Source organism: Calliphora vicina, chromosome 2 (assembly GCF_958450345.1).
Source record: "Calliphora vicina chromosome 2, idCalVici1.1, whole genome shotgun sequence".
Classification (NCBI taxonomy): Eukaryota; Metazoa; Arthropoda; class Insecta; order Diptera; family Calliphoridae; genus Calliphora; species Calliphora vicina.
The window spans coordinates 80729705-80745293 of record NC_088781.1 but is presented as its reverse complement, the minus strand read 5'-3'; positions in this window follow the sequence as shown (position 1 = coordinate 80745293).

Genomic DNA, 15589 nt, shown 5'->3' with positions numbered 1-15589 from the left:
AACCTTTGTTCATAGAAATTATTAACAGTTATAGTTTCTGTTTCCAAACCAAAAATGTCACTATATTCAGAACAGATTTTTGTTAAAATTTTATCGAATTGTTGTGGAAAATTTTTCTGTAATTTTTGTAATATCAATGACTTCCTATCTTCGCCATTGCCAGATTTCTCTGTTACTATATCATAATCTGTAATCTTCTCCGTCCTTAAATTTTCTTTATTTACTACTGAAATATTATCATTAGTATTTAGAATACGAATATATGCATTGTCAGATTTTACCAGAGTATTTGCTATGAATACACCTGGCATTATTTCCTGATTTGGTATTAATAACTCTTTTTTGGAAGTGGGAAGATTTACTTTTCGTATCGTTTCTGATCTAGCTGGCAAGACAATGTCATTGTTTGTTAGTGGTATTTTTATAACTTGCGAAATATTAGAAGGTCTAAGGATAAGGTAATCGTTATCGTCATTAAAATCCAATACACAATTGAATTTTTTAATGAAATCCATGCCAATGATTCCATCGCATGGTATTGGGAAATCATCAGGTACCACATGAAAGACATGAGGTATCAGAAAATTTTGATATTTTAATTCGAAAAATTTAGTACCCAATGAGCTAATTTTTCCTTTTCCTATTCCACTTAGTGTTGTTATTTTATTTCTATTTATTTCATTTAGTTTAAAAAATTTAATTTTAATTAAAGAAATATCTGCGCCTGTGTCTACAAGTAGAGTAATTGGTGTTTTAGTTTCGGTAATGTGAACATTTATAAAGAAGCAAAAGCTAAGGTTAAGTTTGTATACTTTTCTTTTTACTGAGTTGATCCTAGGGGAAGATTCGGGTTTTCCGAATCGCTTTCATTTTCGATTGCGTTAACGTATTTTCTATTCCTACGGTTATTATTATTATAATTTTGTCTGTTTCTGTAGTTGTAATTATTTCTGTTATTGTTGTTATTGTTTTGATTGCTATTCTTGTCATTGTTTCGTGGATAGTTATTTCTTCCACGAAATCTATTATATCCTCCACGATAATTGTTGGAGTTTTGCCTATAATGAAGTATTGCATTCTGTTGTCCAGTTGCTTCTGTACAACTATTTACGAATTTGCTTATTGCATCATTCATAGTATTGAATTGACCTGCTTCCATGATAATTTTTACCTTATCTATGGTACAATTTTTAGTTAGTGCTTTTACAGCTACTTGAGTTGAGTATTTGCTTGCTAACTCTGTTTTTAAGCCGTCATTTATGTAAGCACTTTCTAGCGATTTTGTCAAATTTTCAATTTCGCTGCAATATGCGTTTGCAGTTTTATTGTTTTGTTTAATGTTCATGATTTTGGCAGTCAGTACCTCTACTGATTCGCCTTTAATGCTATTATTTAGCTTATTTATAATTGCAATTATTGTGTTTTCATTTTCAATATAATTTCTTGCTGTTCCTTTTAATTTTGTTTTAATAATGGATACAGCAACTGCTTCGTGTTCGCCCTTAATTGAATCTACAAGTTGCAATGAGTCAATGAAAGAACGTAGGTTTTCAGACTTTCCATCAAAGTCATTAATAAGCTTTGAAGCTGTATTAAGAAACTCTACTACTGTTTGGGTCATTTTGGAATGTTTTTTGAAATCTTTATTTGAAAATATAGTTTCGATTTTTATCTTTTCATGTATAGTGTCTGGAAGTTCAATTTCAATTTTCTTTTTGGCTGCTAATGTTGTTATTCTATTCTTGACATCATGAAAAAATGCCTCTGCTGCAATTTTATGTGCAGATGTTAATCGTTCATAATTTACGTTTAGTACTATTCTTATTTCCTCCAAACAATGCAAAAGAATGTTAAAATGTTTGTCTACTGTTTCTTCCTTAGTTGGTCTGTCAACATTTAGACACTTATATGAGCGGTCAAATTCTTCTCTAATTAATCTAACCTTGTTCACTATATCTTGCCACTCCATCTATACTCTATCTAGATCATTTGCTCTACTCGTGTATTTCTTTTTTAATCTTTTATTGTGTAATGCGTAAACACGCAATACCGAATTTAAACCTATCAAAAGTGTTATTATTATTAAGCAAAATTCAATTAATTCTAAATTTACGTTTCCCTGTACTACTTCTACCTCATTGACCACGTTGGCTGAAGGATTTTCTATTTTTGATTGAGGTTTTCCCATTTTAATTTTCGAATTTCCTGATTAATAAAATCTGCAATAATAATGTTTTTATACTTTCTACTCTATTTCAAAGGACCTTAAAATTTTTTACTTAATTAGACTTAATAAGAACTATGTAATTAATTTCTATTTCTTAAAAATTATTTATTATATATTATAGTTTACATTTTATTTTTTCTATATTTTTATGGTTAAATTTTTGTCAAATGGCGGTTAACGCCTACTGACCCTATACGTGCAAATGGATGCACAGTAGTTTTTTTTTTAAATTTATTATATACATATTTTTTTTCTATATTTCTTATTATATACATTTTATTTTGATGAGGCTTTTAGAAGGATATCGATCCGGTCGATTTTTAACCACATGGCAGGATCTTCCTTTGGTTTAGGACTTCTTCTGTCTTCTTCTATAGTGATCGCCTTTGGGCCAGGCGATCTCATTCTGTACTTTGGCCGTACAGAACCTCTGGCGGAGACTTGGCTGTCCGCCAGGAACCACAAGATTACTTTTGGGTGCTCTTTTTTTTGTTTGTTAAGCACTCCAAAAGACTGGTGTAAATAAAATATTACAATTTGTAAACAATATTTTTCCTTGGGTGCTCTAATATTAAGCACACCGAAGGACAGGCAGGATCAAAAATATGCCAATATGCTTTTGGGTGCTTTTTTTATTTTCTAGCACTCCAAAAGACTGGCAGGATCGCCATATAAGAGAAGAAAATCAAAAGTTGTTTTATTTTTATACCACTTTGCTCGAGCTAAATTACAGCTCAGAGTTGGTAATGCAAAGTGTGTCCATTTATTAAAATTGTATTGATTATATACTAAATTAATGCTTACATTGCATTTTAACCTAAAGTGGAGAATGTAGCAGTTGGACAGAACATTGAACGCAAGAATCACATAAAAATTAAGTAACGATTAGTACAACACACAAAGTGTTTACTGTTTTGTCGTTTCTGTAATATGATATTAATTCTTTTGCATTTCAATATTCTGTCGGTATAGTTGACATATGGTTTATGCTACATCATAAAACTATCGATAATCACACAGAGATTGCTAATTTTTTACAACTTTTTTCTTCCACTTTTATTTTATATTATGACACAAATATTTATAAGCACTCTACTTACATGTTATAAATTTTGTTAATTATTATTAATTAAATCTAGCCGTCGGTGCTGACGTTTGCTGCTTGCTTGTGCTGATAACGGCTGCCACTTCAATGTTAAAGACAATTTTTGTAGTCGTTGTCCTTTTGTATTCCTTTTTCAACTTTAGGTTGTAGTTGTCAATGGTCTCGTTACAGCTACGAATTTGTTGTTTTTCAAGTCCTGAGTTGAAGGTAATGGTTCAAATACCCGTTGGGCGCCAGTAATAAAATATAAATTTATTTGGTATCTCAAAAATACATTGTATTTATTCCAAGTCTTAATAATAATAAAACTAAAAAACTGAAACTACGTTGTTATATCGAATAGCCATATACCCGTTTATGCCGTGTCAGCGTCTGGTTATTGTGTTGTCTTATGACTTATATTTCGTCATTCTTTAGCAATATATTAGTATAAGCTGAAGAGGCAGTTTGTTCTTGTTGATGTTTTGTATTCTTATCAACATGCACTGAATTCGTGTTAACTTGTACACAACTGCTGAACAGTGAAAATCTGAGAAATATTATTATTTAGCATTATTTTTTTTAAATATTTAGAACAAATAATATAAGGATTTTTTAAAAAATATATGGCCCTAACTATGAAAAAAATTTTAAAGTTAATTTTAGTTAAAGTCGACTTTATTTTAAAATAGAACTTTTGTTTTAAAAAATATATTATCTTCTTCAAAATGCAGTAAATTTCGCCCATATTTTCTCAATGTCTAGCTGAAATTAATAAAAAATTATGTACATACATAAATATTTTCCAAGAAAAATTTTAAACATTTTTTAATAACATAAAAAAACTATAAAACTGCCTTTCAATTTCTGCACTGTAAAAGGGGACTTAATAATATACCAGCGGTTGTACCTAAGTCGGGTAATATTTAAAATATGTGAAAAACCTTACATTTTTAATTCCATGAAAATTATTGTCATTTTATGGCTTATATTCCACGTATTATTTTTAAGTAATAATATAAGAGGTAATATTACTAAATATTGTAAAATTTTCCAAAACAACATTGAAAAACCCATTGATGTACTTTCGTATTTTTATTTTGACCTACAATATAATTAATATAAACATAAATTTCAGTTGTATTTTTTCTTATTGCACACAATAAATACTACAAATGAATTGAAATCACCTCATACATGATTTAAATGACTTGAAATTATTTTCCATGTCATCCGTTAATTTTTATACCCTCCACCACCATAAGTGGTGAATGAGGGTATATATAAGTTTGTCATTCCGTGTGTAACATTGAGAAATATTCATCTGAGACCCAACAAAGTATATATATTATTGATCCTTATGAAATTCTAAGTCGATTGAGCAATGTCAGTCTGTCTGTCCGTCTGTGTAAAACACGCTCACGTCCAAAATACGCAAACAAACTTAGTAGAGTTGCAAGAAAAATGTTTATTATTGCCCTAAGCAGTTTGGTATTGAAAATCAGCGAAATCGGTACAGTGGAACCAAAGTTATGAATGAAAATGTGGGACAACCTCAAAAAAAATTTATAATTTTCATATATCATAAAATTTTGCACTCGTTACTTTTATGATAAAAGGAGTAACTCTGGTGAAAATTATAAGAATCGGTTCATGATTTCTCCTAGCCCCCATACAAATTTCTTCCCGAAATATGGTTCTATGGTCTATAAATGCCTACAGAATAGGAATATACACATAAAATTCAGCAAAAATAAGTTTCGTGGTAAAAGAAATTATATTGCAAAATTTTTTGTGGATCGGCCCATATTTGACCATAGCCCCCATATAAAGTACACTTCCGAAAATCTCTTAAATAAGCATAAATGTCTTATAAATATCGCTATCAAGTTGAAATTCGACATGAATAATCCCATTATATACCAAAATCGCTGTACCTAATTCTATGAAGATCGGCCGATAATTGGTTATAGCTCCCATATAAGGACCACTTCCGAAAAACACAATAACCTACATAAATATCTAAAAAATATCAATATCAAAACAAAATTTCACACACATCCGTAGTATATATTTAGAAATCATACTACTGGATTTTGTGAATATCGGTCCATATTTGACCATAGCTCCCATATAAGATACTCCTATACATAGATATCACTGTATCAAATTTTATGCAGATTGGCCGGTAATTGGTCATAGCTCCCCTATAAGGCCCATTTCCGATAAAAGATATTAACCTTAAAAAATATTAAAAACATATCGATATCAAAATGAAATTATGCACAGATCAGTAATTTGTATCCAGTAATCATACTTTTGGATTTTGTGAATATCGGTCCATATTTAACCATAGCTCCCATATAAGGTCCACTCCCGAAAATCACTAAAATCCTCATAAATTTCTTACAAATATAGTTATCAGGTTGAAATTCAAAACAAATTTATTCCATATATACAAAAATCGATGTACCAAATTTTATGATGATAGGCCCATAATTGGTCATAAACTCCATATAAGAACCACTTCAGGAAAACACATTAACTTGCACAAATATCCATAAAAATTTATACTGAACGAACATTTTACACGGATCAGTAATTTGTATCCAAGGATCGTACAAGATTTTTTAAATATTGGTCTATAATTCGGCATAGCTCCCACATAAGGTCCACTCTTGTTAATAGCGTTGTTTATATGAAATTCTACAAAAATAGCCCTTAAATACTTAGGACCATAATAGGTCATAGCAGCCATATATTAAACCAAAATAGTACACAGATCAGTAATTTGTATTCTGAAATCATAATACTGAATTTTGTGAATATTGGTCCATAATTGGCCACAGCTCTCATATAAATACATCAAAATCACATAAAAATATTTTATGACAATCGAATCATAATAGGTCATAGCTCCCACATAAGTTGCACAACCAAATATTTTGAAATTTGTCTAAATATATTTGTATACCCTTTTTATACCCTTCAGCTTCGTGAGAAGGGTATATATAAGTTTGTCATTCCGTTTGTAATTTCTACATTTTTCATTTCCGACCCTATAAAGTATATATATTCTGGATCCTTATAGATAGCGGAGTCGATTAAGCCATGTCCGTCTGTCTGTCTGTCTGTCTGTCTGTCTGTCTGTCTGTCTGTCTGTCTGTCTGTCTGTCTGTCTGTCCGTCTGTCTGTCTGTCTGTCTGTTGAAATCAATTTTCTGAAGGCCCCAGATATCTTCGGGATCCAAATCTTCAACAATTCTGTCAGACATACTTTCGAGAATTTTGCTATTTAAAATCAGCAAAATCCGTCCATAAATAACGGAGATATGAGCAAAAATCCGAGACAACCTCTGAAAATTTCATCAAAAAACACAATGTATTGCATGCTTTGACAAAAAAACAACAAAACGTATGCTTGGATGTGCAAGCTTTGTGTATTTTGTTTTTTTTTGTGTTTTGTTTCTTTTGGCGTTGTTGTTGTTTTTATACAACTAAAGTTTAGTTTGGTTGTGTGTTGGTTTTTTTTGACAAAAAAACAACAAATCGTATGTTTGAATGTGCATGCTTTGCGTATTTTGTTTCTTTTGTCGTTGTTGTTGTTTTTTATACAATTAAACGTATGTTTGGATGTGTGTTGGTTTCATTGCCTTGCGTATTTTGTTTTTGTTTTTTTTTTTGGTGTTCTGTTTCGTTTGGCGCTGTTGTTGTTTTTTGTGTTCTTGATAAATTTAGGATGCTGTACGCTGAAAGTGGGCAATGTACATACATATATAAAAATTATAAAAAATAATAATGCATCCACAACAAAGGTGAAGGGTATATAAGATTCGGCATAGCCGAATATAGCACTCTTACTTGTTTATACTCTGTTTCTTCACTTGAGGTTAAAAGGGAAAAATGTTGATCCAAACGTATTAACTAATTATTAATTATATAAATTGTTAAATTTCATGCGTTCTAATAGGAATTTCAGTTATAAATTGCTGAATTAGATAGAATTTTTTGTACATATGAAATAAAATATCTTCTACGTAAACTAGTCTTTCTCACAATTGTTATATTATTTCAGTTTTTATACCATCATATTTAGGTGGAGGGTATTTAAGATTCGGCACGGCCGAATATAGTACTCTTACTTGTTTTGTGTTGTGTGTGTTATGTTGTTAAAATGATGCTGCATTTGCTTTTTGTTTTGATATACATTGCCTTTGCGTGTTGCTGTTAAGTAGGTAAAAGAACATAACATGACAAAGGCATCATGTGGCAATTGTCTTCATGTTAAACAATGCAGCTTGCAGGTCTTTAGAGCAAACATCAGTGTATGTAATGTTTCATGTTTAGTTCAAATTCAATTAAATATTCGAATTTTAAATTTAAAATCATTCAAAATAAGGGGTAATTTAATTATATTTATTAATAAAATAATGAAATTATTTAAATAAAACAATTTAATTATTTTATTAAGTTGAAAATAACTAACTGAAAAAAAAAGAAATCCATAAACAAAATTTCATGTAATAACATGTAATATTGAGTTTTAAGATTTTATTTTGTCCAATATTACATGAATATTTAATTAAATAATTAACCCGTAATTTTTGAAAACTCACCATAGCCTATTGGTATGAGTCGTAACATACCACTTATTAAGCCCAGTAGTGCGATTCACTAACTTTTATAACGATAATCGTATCGTTAAAATAAATATAACGAAAATTTATCGAATTTGCTATTCAGTAACATTTTTAACGACATTCGCTGTCGGTTGAAGTCAGCTGTTACTTTAAAAAGTTTTTTTCGTTATATTAGCGACAATAATTTAAGTTGTGTTTATTTAATCGATAAAGTGTATTTGCAATTTTTTCTTCGTCATCTTCATCTTCAGATTATACTACTAATTATTCACCTTGAAGGAGTACTTATTTTTGTTCGCGATTTCCCAAAAGTAATCCTTTACATTTTGGCCGGAAATAAATTGTTTTGTTAGTAGAATTATTTATAAAATTATGTATTTACTAAAAAAAATAAATAAAAAAAGTAAGTCGCAGCCAAGTGTCGAACCAACAACCTTCCGATTGCTAGTCAACGTTGTACACCACTGGTTAATTATTTCATTGTGTGTCAAATGATGGTTTTCTCCTTTTCGCTTATTTTGATATTTTGTAGACAGAGATGTCATATCCTAAACAATCGTTAAAAATAAATTACTGAATCACACTATCGTTACTGCAAGCGATTATTTATGTCGATAAACATTACGATTGTCCGTTCGTTAAAAGTTAGTGAATCGCACTACAGGTTCAAATCCCGGTGAATCCAAATATTTTTTATTTTTTTATTTTTTAAACCCGAGTTCAAATCCCGGTAGAACCAGAATTTTTTTTTGATATTTTTTTTTATTTTTTTAGCATGAAAAACATTTTTTTTATAAATTTATATTGATTTTTGCAATAATATTTAAAACACGCGATAATTTTTCTTTAATTTTTAAAATGTTCAATATTAGATGATTTTATTTGTTTATTTTAACAATATGTTTAAGGATATATTTCTATTAATAAATATCATGAATTTAAAAATGCAGTTCTAAGCTGTTTTTAATTGGTTCCTGGTGAACTGATCTGGTTAGGGTAAATATCTTTGGGATCATACTAAATATTTGACGCTTTTCCTTCCATGATCATGGTTGGGAGGGGAAAAATACTGTGTTACCATCAACACACAGTGCAGTTCAATATGTTTAATGTTCGTTTCCGTTTTCTTTTATATTTGTCTCTCTGTGTTATATGTTACTGTCCCTTTTTCTTAAAAAAATTTAGCACGCACAAAAATAATTTTGTGCATGTCAACGCTTACTCTACTTAAAGTAGCAACGAATCCTCCCGATTGCCGACGAGATAGAAGCCGGAAACTAATTGCGTGCTAGCTGCTTTAGTAGACGTAGAACAACACCCAACCACAGTGTGAAACCACAAATCAGTTACATGCTACACAATAATTATATGGCGCCCAACGTTCTATCAAATCTCAAAATAACATCTTTTGAATTTATTAAATTCATGTTTTTGTGTGGTCCTCCTTATTTATATAAATTTTCTACTCTTTTTATATGTTCTTTCTCTACTACTTCCTAAAATTTTAATTTTTCTAGTGTGATTATCTAATTGTCTGGAATTTACATGTATTCTCTTTTTATGCTGTTAACCGACATTAATGTTAATCATACGTTATCTATATTTGTTGTCGAAAATGTAGTGTCATCGACTTAGTACATAATTTCCTGGAATTGCTGATTTCTGGAGTTCGATCTAGAAACTGACAGGAAATTTAAGTATTAAGATTGATAATACTCCCTTTTGTGTTTGTATGGTTTGGAAATGACTACTTGGAAAAAATTCAAGCTAGTACCAGCCATTCCCTGTTTTCCTCTTATTCTTTTTCTTCTCTTTAATTTCTTGGATACGGATTTTTAATCATTATTGAACATTTTTTTTATTACCATCCGTCAGTTTAACCAGGAATCAAACAATTCCTGATTGTTATATTTTTTTTTGAAACATTTAATGTATTTTTTTTATTTCAATTAAATTAAATATTTTTTTTTTAACACTTGCATGGCTCTGAATTTAGAAAAAGTCCAATGCGGTGTTAAATTTTTTATCTAATCTCCTTTTACAATTTGGTGATTGTTTCAACACTCATTGTTGATATTTTTTTTTGTATAAGATTTTTATTTCAATATATTTTGTTACCATGTCTCAAACTCAAAGCACCAGTGGTGTTCTTCTCAATTGTGTCTCATACAAGGATGTCATTTTGGAATCTGGATCTATGTTTATCCCGCCTTGTGGTCATCCCTTACATTCATCGTGTTTTGGTAAAATTCCATTAAACAAACAAATTTGTCCAGTTTGTAATGGCAAACTAAAGGCAACCCAACCAACAAGACCAACTACCACCGATAATGTCAATGTACCACCACCACCCATTGTGACTCGTGCCCAGTCTCAAAGATTTTTGGAATTTGACAATAATCGGTCTAATACCGTTCCACCTACACCAGGAAATGTCCCACCGACGGATCAAAACGTTTCCTTTATGTCGGTTAGTTCTCCCCTAGGTCAACTTGACCAATTACAGTCAATTGTTTCAGCTACGGTTAACGCGCAGCAAGCCGCCATGCTGACAACACTCACCCAACATTTAACGAAATTAATCGAATCCAATATAGAAGCCGGACTCCAACGACAAAATTTGAGTACTCAATATATAAGTAATACCCCTACACGAACGCAACCTTCAGTATCAGGACAAAATCCGCAAATTTTAACATTGCCATCTGTAGAGCAGCAAACCTTAGAACAGTTGTTAGGTTTACCAACAAATATAAATTCCTCTGTTCAAAATACTACATAATAGATATTTCTGATCGCCTTACGATTCCTCTTCCAGAAAGGGTTCTAGTGGAAATTCTACGCCGTAATTTATTACCGGAAATCCAACATGAATTGTCGAATTTAGAAATCAACTCAATTTCCCAACTCCGCGACATATGTCGAAAACGTGAATTTTTCATGCAGGAAGTAGGGAAGAGACATGGTATTTCAAAACCTTTAGTTTCACGTAGGCAAGTGAATGAAATGTACGAACAAGATTCTGAATCATCTGATGAGGAAATTTCGGCAATTTCTCTTGTCTGCTGGAATTGTCAGAAATCGGGTCATCGTTTCCAAGATTGCCTTGATGAAAGACGTGTGTTTTGCTATGGTTGCGGTACAGCAAACGCCTATAAGCCAACCTGCACGACCTGAACGGTTCAAAAAACTTGCGGGTGAGTGCACAGAAAAGTGCACGCAAACAGACCCGGTCAACTTACACCAATACCGACTAGAAAAAAAATATCACCAATTATTACCTACCCAAGTTTAGATAACGATTTATCTAAACCAATAAGCCACCCTGACTTACACAATATAGAGGATCATGAATGTGAATCTAATACACCTGATGTGACCATTTACAAATCCATTTCCGAACCCAATACTACAACACCTGTTACGAACTCGAAAGTTCATCCACCAACATATTTCAAACCTTTTCACGTTCGTTTGGCCGAATACAATGCCATTAGAAATATAATTTTTAGTGAATCTTCTCCAAGCTTAAGACAATTAAGATCTTCCAAGCGTCTAAAAACATTTTGGGGAAAAATTAAACATACACGTCGTAAACTACTAAGCTCTATCTATGATAAACCCAACGACATTCGTCCATATGCTGAGGTTCAGCTGTTTAACACAAAACTAATGGGTTTATTGGATACCGGTGCTTCGATTAGTTGCCTAGGTGCTAAAGCTGCGACAGAATTTCTTGATTCTGGTCGTGAATTTAGGAAAATACGATCCGTCGTTAAAACAGCCGACGGAAAATCCCTAAATGTTGCAGGTTTTGTTACCACCAACATTACTTTTAGAGGTAGAACAGAATCCATTATTTTATATATTGTGCCAACGTTAGCCCAAAACCTATATCTAGGTGTAGATTTTTGTCATAGTTTTGATTTGTTGCCACCAGAAATAGTTTCCGAATTGAGTTCGACTTCATTATCAATAGATTGTCTAAAATTTCTGACCAGAGATCCTTGTCTGAAATACAGAAACCCCAACTCCAAATCGTGATTAGCTCGTTTCCATCGTTTTCCAAAGAGGGTTTAGGTAGGTCCAGTGTTATTTCGCACGTCATCGACGTTGGTTCTGCCACCCCGATAAAACAACGTCATTTTCCGGTATCTCCAGCAATGGAGAAACTGATATACACCGAACTCGACCGGATGTTGGAAAACGATGTCATCGAAGAATCCGACAGCTCGTGGTCTTCTCCCATAGTTCTGGTCCGGAAACCAGGGAAGGACCGCAAGGTAAATTCGGTAACTATTAAGGATGCTTATCCTTTGCCTAATATCGACGGCATCCTCAGTCGTTTGCCTAAGGCTGAGTATATCACCAGTTTAGATTTAAAGGACGCGTTGTTAAGTTTTCCCTAATTTATTTGACACGTAAAAAACATAAGGTAGACATGTTATATATCAATGGATAGAGGATTTTGTCTACCTTTCAAAAATGTATACAACTTTTGACAATTAAAAAATTCATGGAATACTTTTTTGAAAAATATGACAAAAAATGCTTTTTATTGAATTTTGCATAGATAAAAATTTTTCAAATTGAAATAAAATTTTTATTTATGAATATTTTTTAATGAAGTTTCACAGTTATGTAAATTTTTCTATTTAAAATGGAAAAATAAAAACAAATTTTGAAATTTGTTATCAAGTATCCCGCAGTTCCCAAAAAAATCTTGAAAAATCCCAAAAATGGGATTTTTTCGTTTTTTGGCTATAATATCCACACCAGGGGCGGGGTTATCGGAACCCTTTACAAAATAATTAAGAACTTATTGGGCCATCTAAAATAGGTTACTATATTTTGATATCGAGTATGCGATTTGAGAATTTTTGTCCAAAAGTTGAATTTTACATAAAAAATAGGCATTTTTTGAATGGACCTGGTCCCCTCGGTATCAAAAATTATAAATTTTTCATTTAGAATATTTGGCGTAAAGTTAGCTTTTCAAATAGTACAAATTCATTATACATCCTCTTAGAAATTTTTTAGATAACTTAAAAAGAATAAAAGTACTTTTTTCCCAAAAAAATTGCGAAAAATCGCCTTTTTTAATTTTTTTAAATTCAAATGCATGTAACTTTGGACTCAGTCATCATTTTTAAACACTTCTTTCTTCGTTTGACATATACATCTATTGTTAATCCTATAAAAGAAAAATAGATAAAATCGGGGAATATTTGGAACCGCGGTCACCAAAAATCTGGAGTAGGGTGGGTAAAAATGTTGAAAATTAAATTTTCAAATGCGAATATCTCATAAGCTATAAGAGATAATTAAATTAATCGGTACACAAACGAAAAAATAGAATCATTTTAAAAATTGAACATACCCGAGGTGTCCTACTTTGGGAACCCCTGGTCCCGCTCCTGGGGAGCTCATGATGTCCAAATTCAAAACTTAAACTCGACTACACTTCCTCTTTGGGCATGTGAAATTTCATTAAAATCGGCGTAAGGGTTTAGAAGTTACAGATTTATTTCCATCTTTTTTTATTCTCATACCACTGTGAGACGTCTAAAAAAGAAACCATAGAAAGGACCAATCTTGTGTCACTACATTTTCTCTTAAAGTTCTTTTTAGTTTTTACAATGAATTAATTTTTAATAATTTCAAATTAAATAATTTTTTTAATTAAATAAATAAACAGAAGTGTCACTACATTTCCTCTTAAAGTTCTTTTTAGTTTTTACAATGAATTCATTTTTAATAATTTCAAATTAAATCATTTTTTTAATTAAATAAATAAACAGAAGTGTCACTACATTTTCTCTTAAAGTTCTTTTTAGTTTTTACAATGAATTAATTTTTAATAATTTCAAATTAAATCATTTTTTTAATTAAATAAATAAACAGAAACATATGTTCCTATTTTAAAAAAATATTTATTGTTATTAATTATCCTATTTTCAAAATCTTGTATGAGTTGTAAGTTGAAAATTTTGTTGGTATTATCAATATAAACATGTTTCGAAATATGTAAGTGTTTATATAGAAATTACCAACAAAAATTTACGAATTATACGATTCGTCAAACCATCATCAAATAAGCCTTTTCCTACTGTCTGTATGAATAATATATGAATTATACGGCTGAGCATTTCACGATTTGTAAGATAACCCCTACATGAGTATCATACGATTCTTAGCATGCTCAAACGATTCTCTCTACGATTAATGTTAGCGTCTTTCGCTTTGTTGTGGAAGAATCTCACAGAAGAATCAGCTGCTGAAACAGTTACTCCATTGCAAGGATCTTCTGTGATTAAAAAATGCGCTCGTCGACGATCAAAAACGCACTTCATTAGATTCCAAGTGGACTCTTCGACAATTTAAAATGCTAGCTGGGATGTGTGAAAAGAGAGTAATTTTTTTATGGAGTGTTGAAAGTGAAATACCTGAGCCAAATTTTAGTGTCCTATTAGTTTATAAGAAACAGTAGATTCCATTACATGTTTTCACCTTATTTTGAGCACTTAAAGTCAACTTTTTAATGAAAAGTTCTTTCCAAGCTAGACAGAACTACGTTAAAAATTAAATCGGGTCAGCAGGCATGATTGCATCACACATAAACGCTTTATTTTATTTATTTCGGAACAAATCAAGATCCCCGTAACAGTTTATATTTTCATAATTTTTTTCTGTTAATATTCATATTTTCTGTATTGCCCGCCTTCTGCCCGACGAGGTGACTTTAAACTCTGGGGTGTATCGAACACCGCCTTCGCTAAAATCAATTTTTCTGTATATCAAAATATAAATTCAAAAAGGAATTTTTGGTTCACAATATTAATAAACACGAGAATCGCTACCACGACTGAAAACACAAAAACCCTTGAATCTTTTTTTCAAGATGATGAATAGAAGAAAATAATAAAATGTTAATATGTGAAAGTATTTAGATCATATTACAACATTTTAAAGACAAAACTAATAGTTTAAACTGATTAGGCGAAAACTAGGCTCCCCATTAGCTTGTAATACAAAATGAATTTGACTCTGATTGTTTTTTTTATACCCTTCAGCTTCGTGAGAAGGGTATATATAAGTTTGTCATTCCGTTTGTAATTTCTACATTTTTCATTTCCGACCCTATAAAGTATATATATTCTGGATCCTTATAGATAGCGGAGTCGATTAAGCCATGTCCGTCTGTCTGTCTGTCTGTCTGTCTGTCCGTCTGTCTGTCTGTCTGTTGAAATCAGTTTTCTGAAGACCCCAGATATCTTCGGGATCCAAATCTTCAATAATTCTGTCAGACATGCTTTCGAGAATTTTGCTATTTAAAATCAGCAAAATCGGTCCACAAATGGCTGAGATATGAGGAAAAAACCAAGACAACCTCGATTTTTGACCAATTTTTGACCTATATCTGGATTACTAAGACATTAATATAGACAATATGGATATCTAATGATAGATATTTCAAAGACATTTGCAACGACGTATATAAGACCATATTAAGTTGGACCTACAATGGGTCAAAATCGGGAAAAAAAATTTTTAACCCGAATTTTTTTTTTCAAAAAAAAATTTTTAAAAACGAAAAAAAATTTTTTAAAATTTTAAAAAAAAAAAATTTAAATTTAAA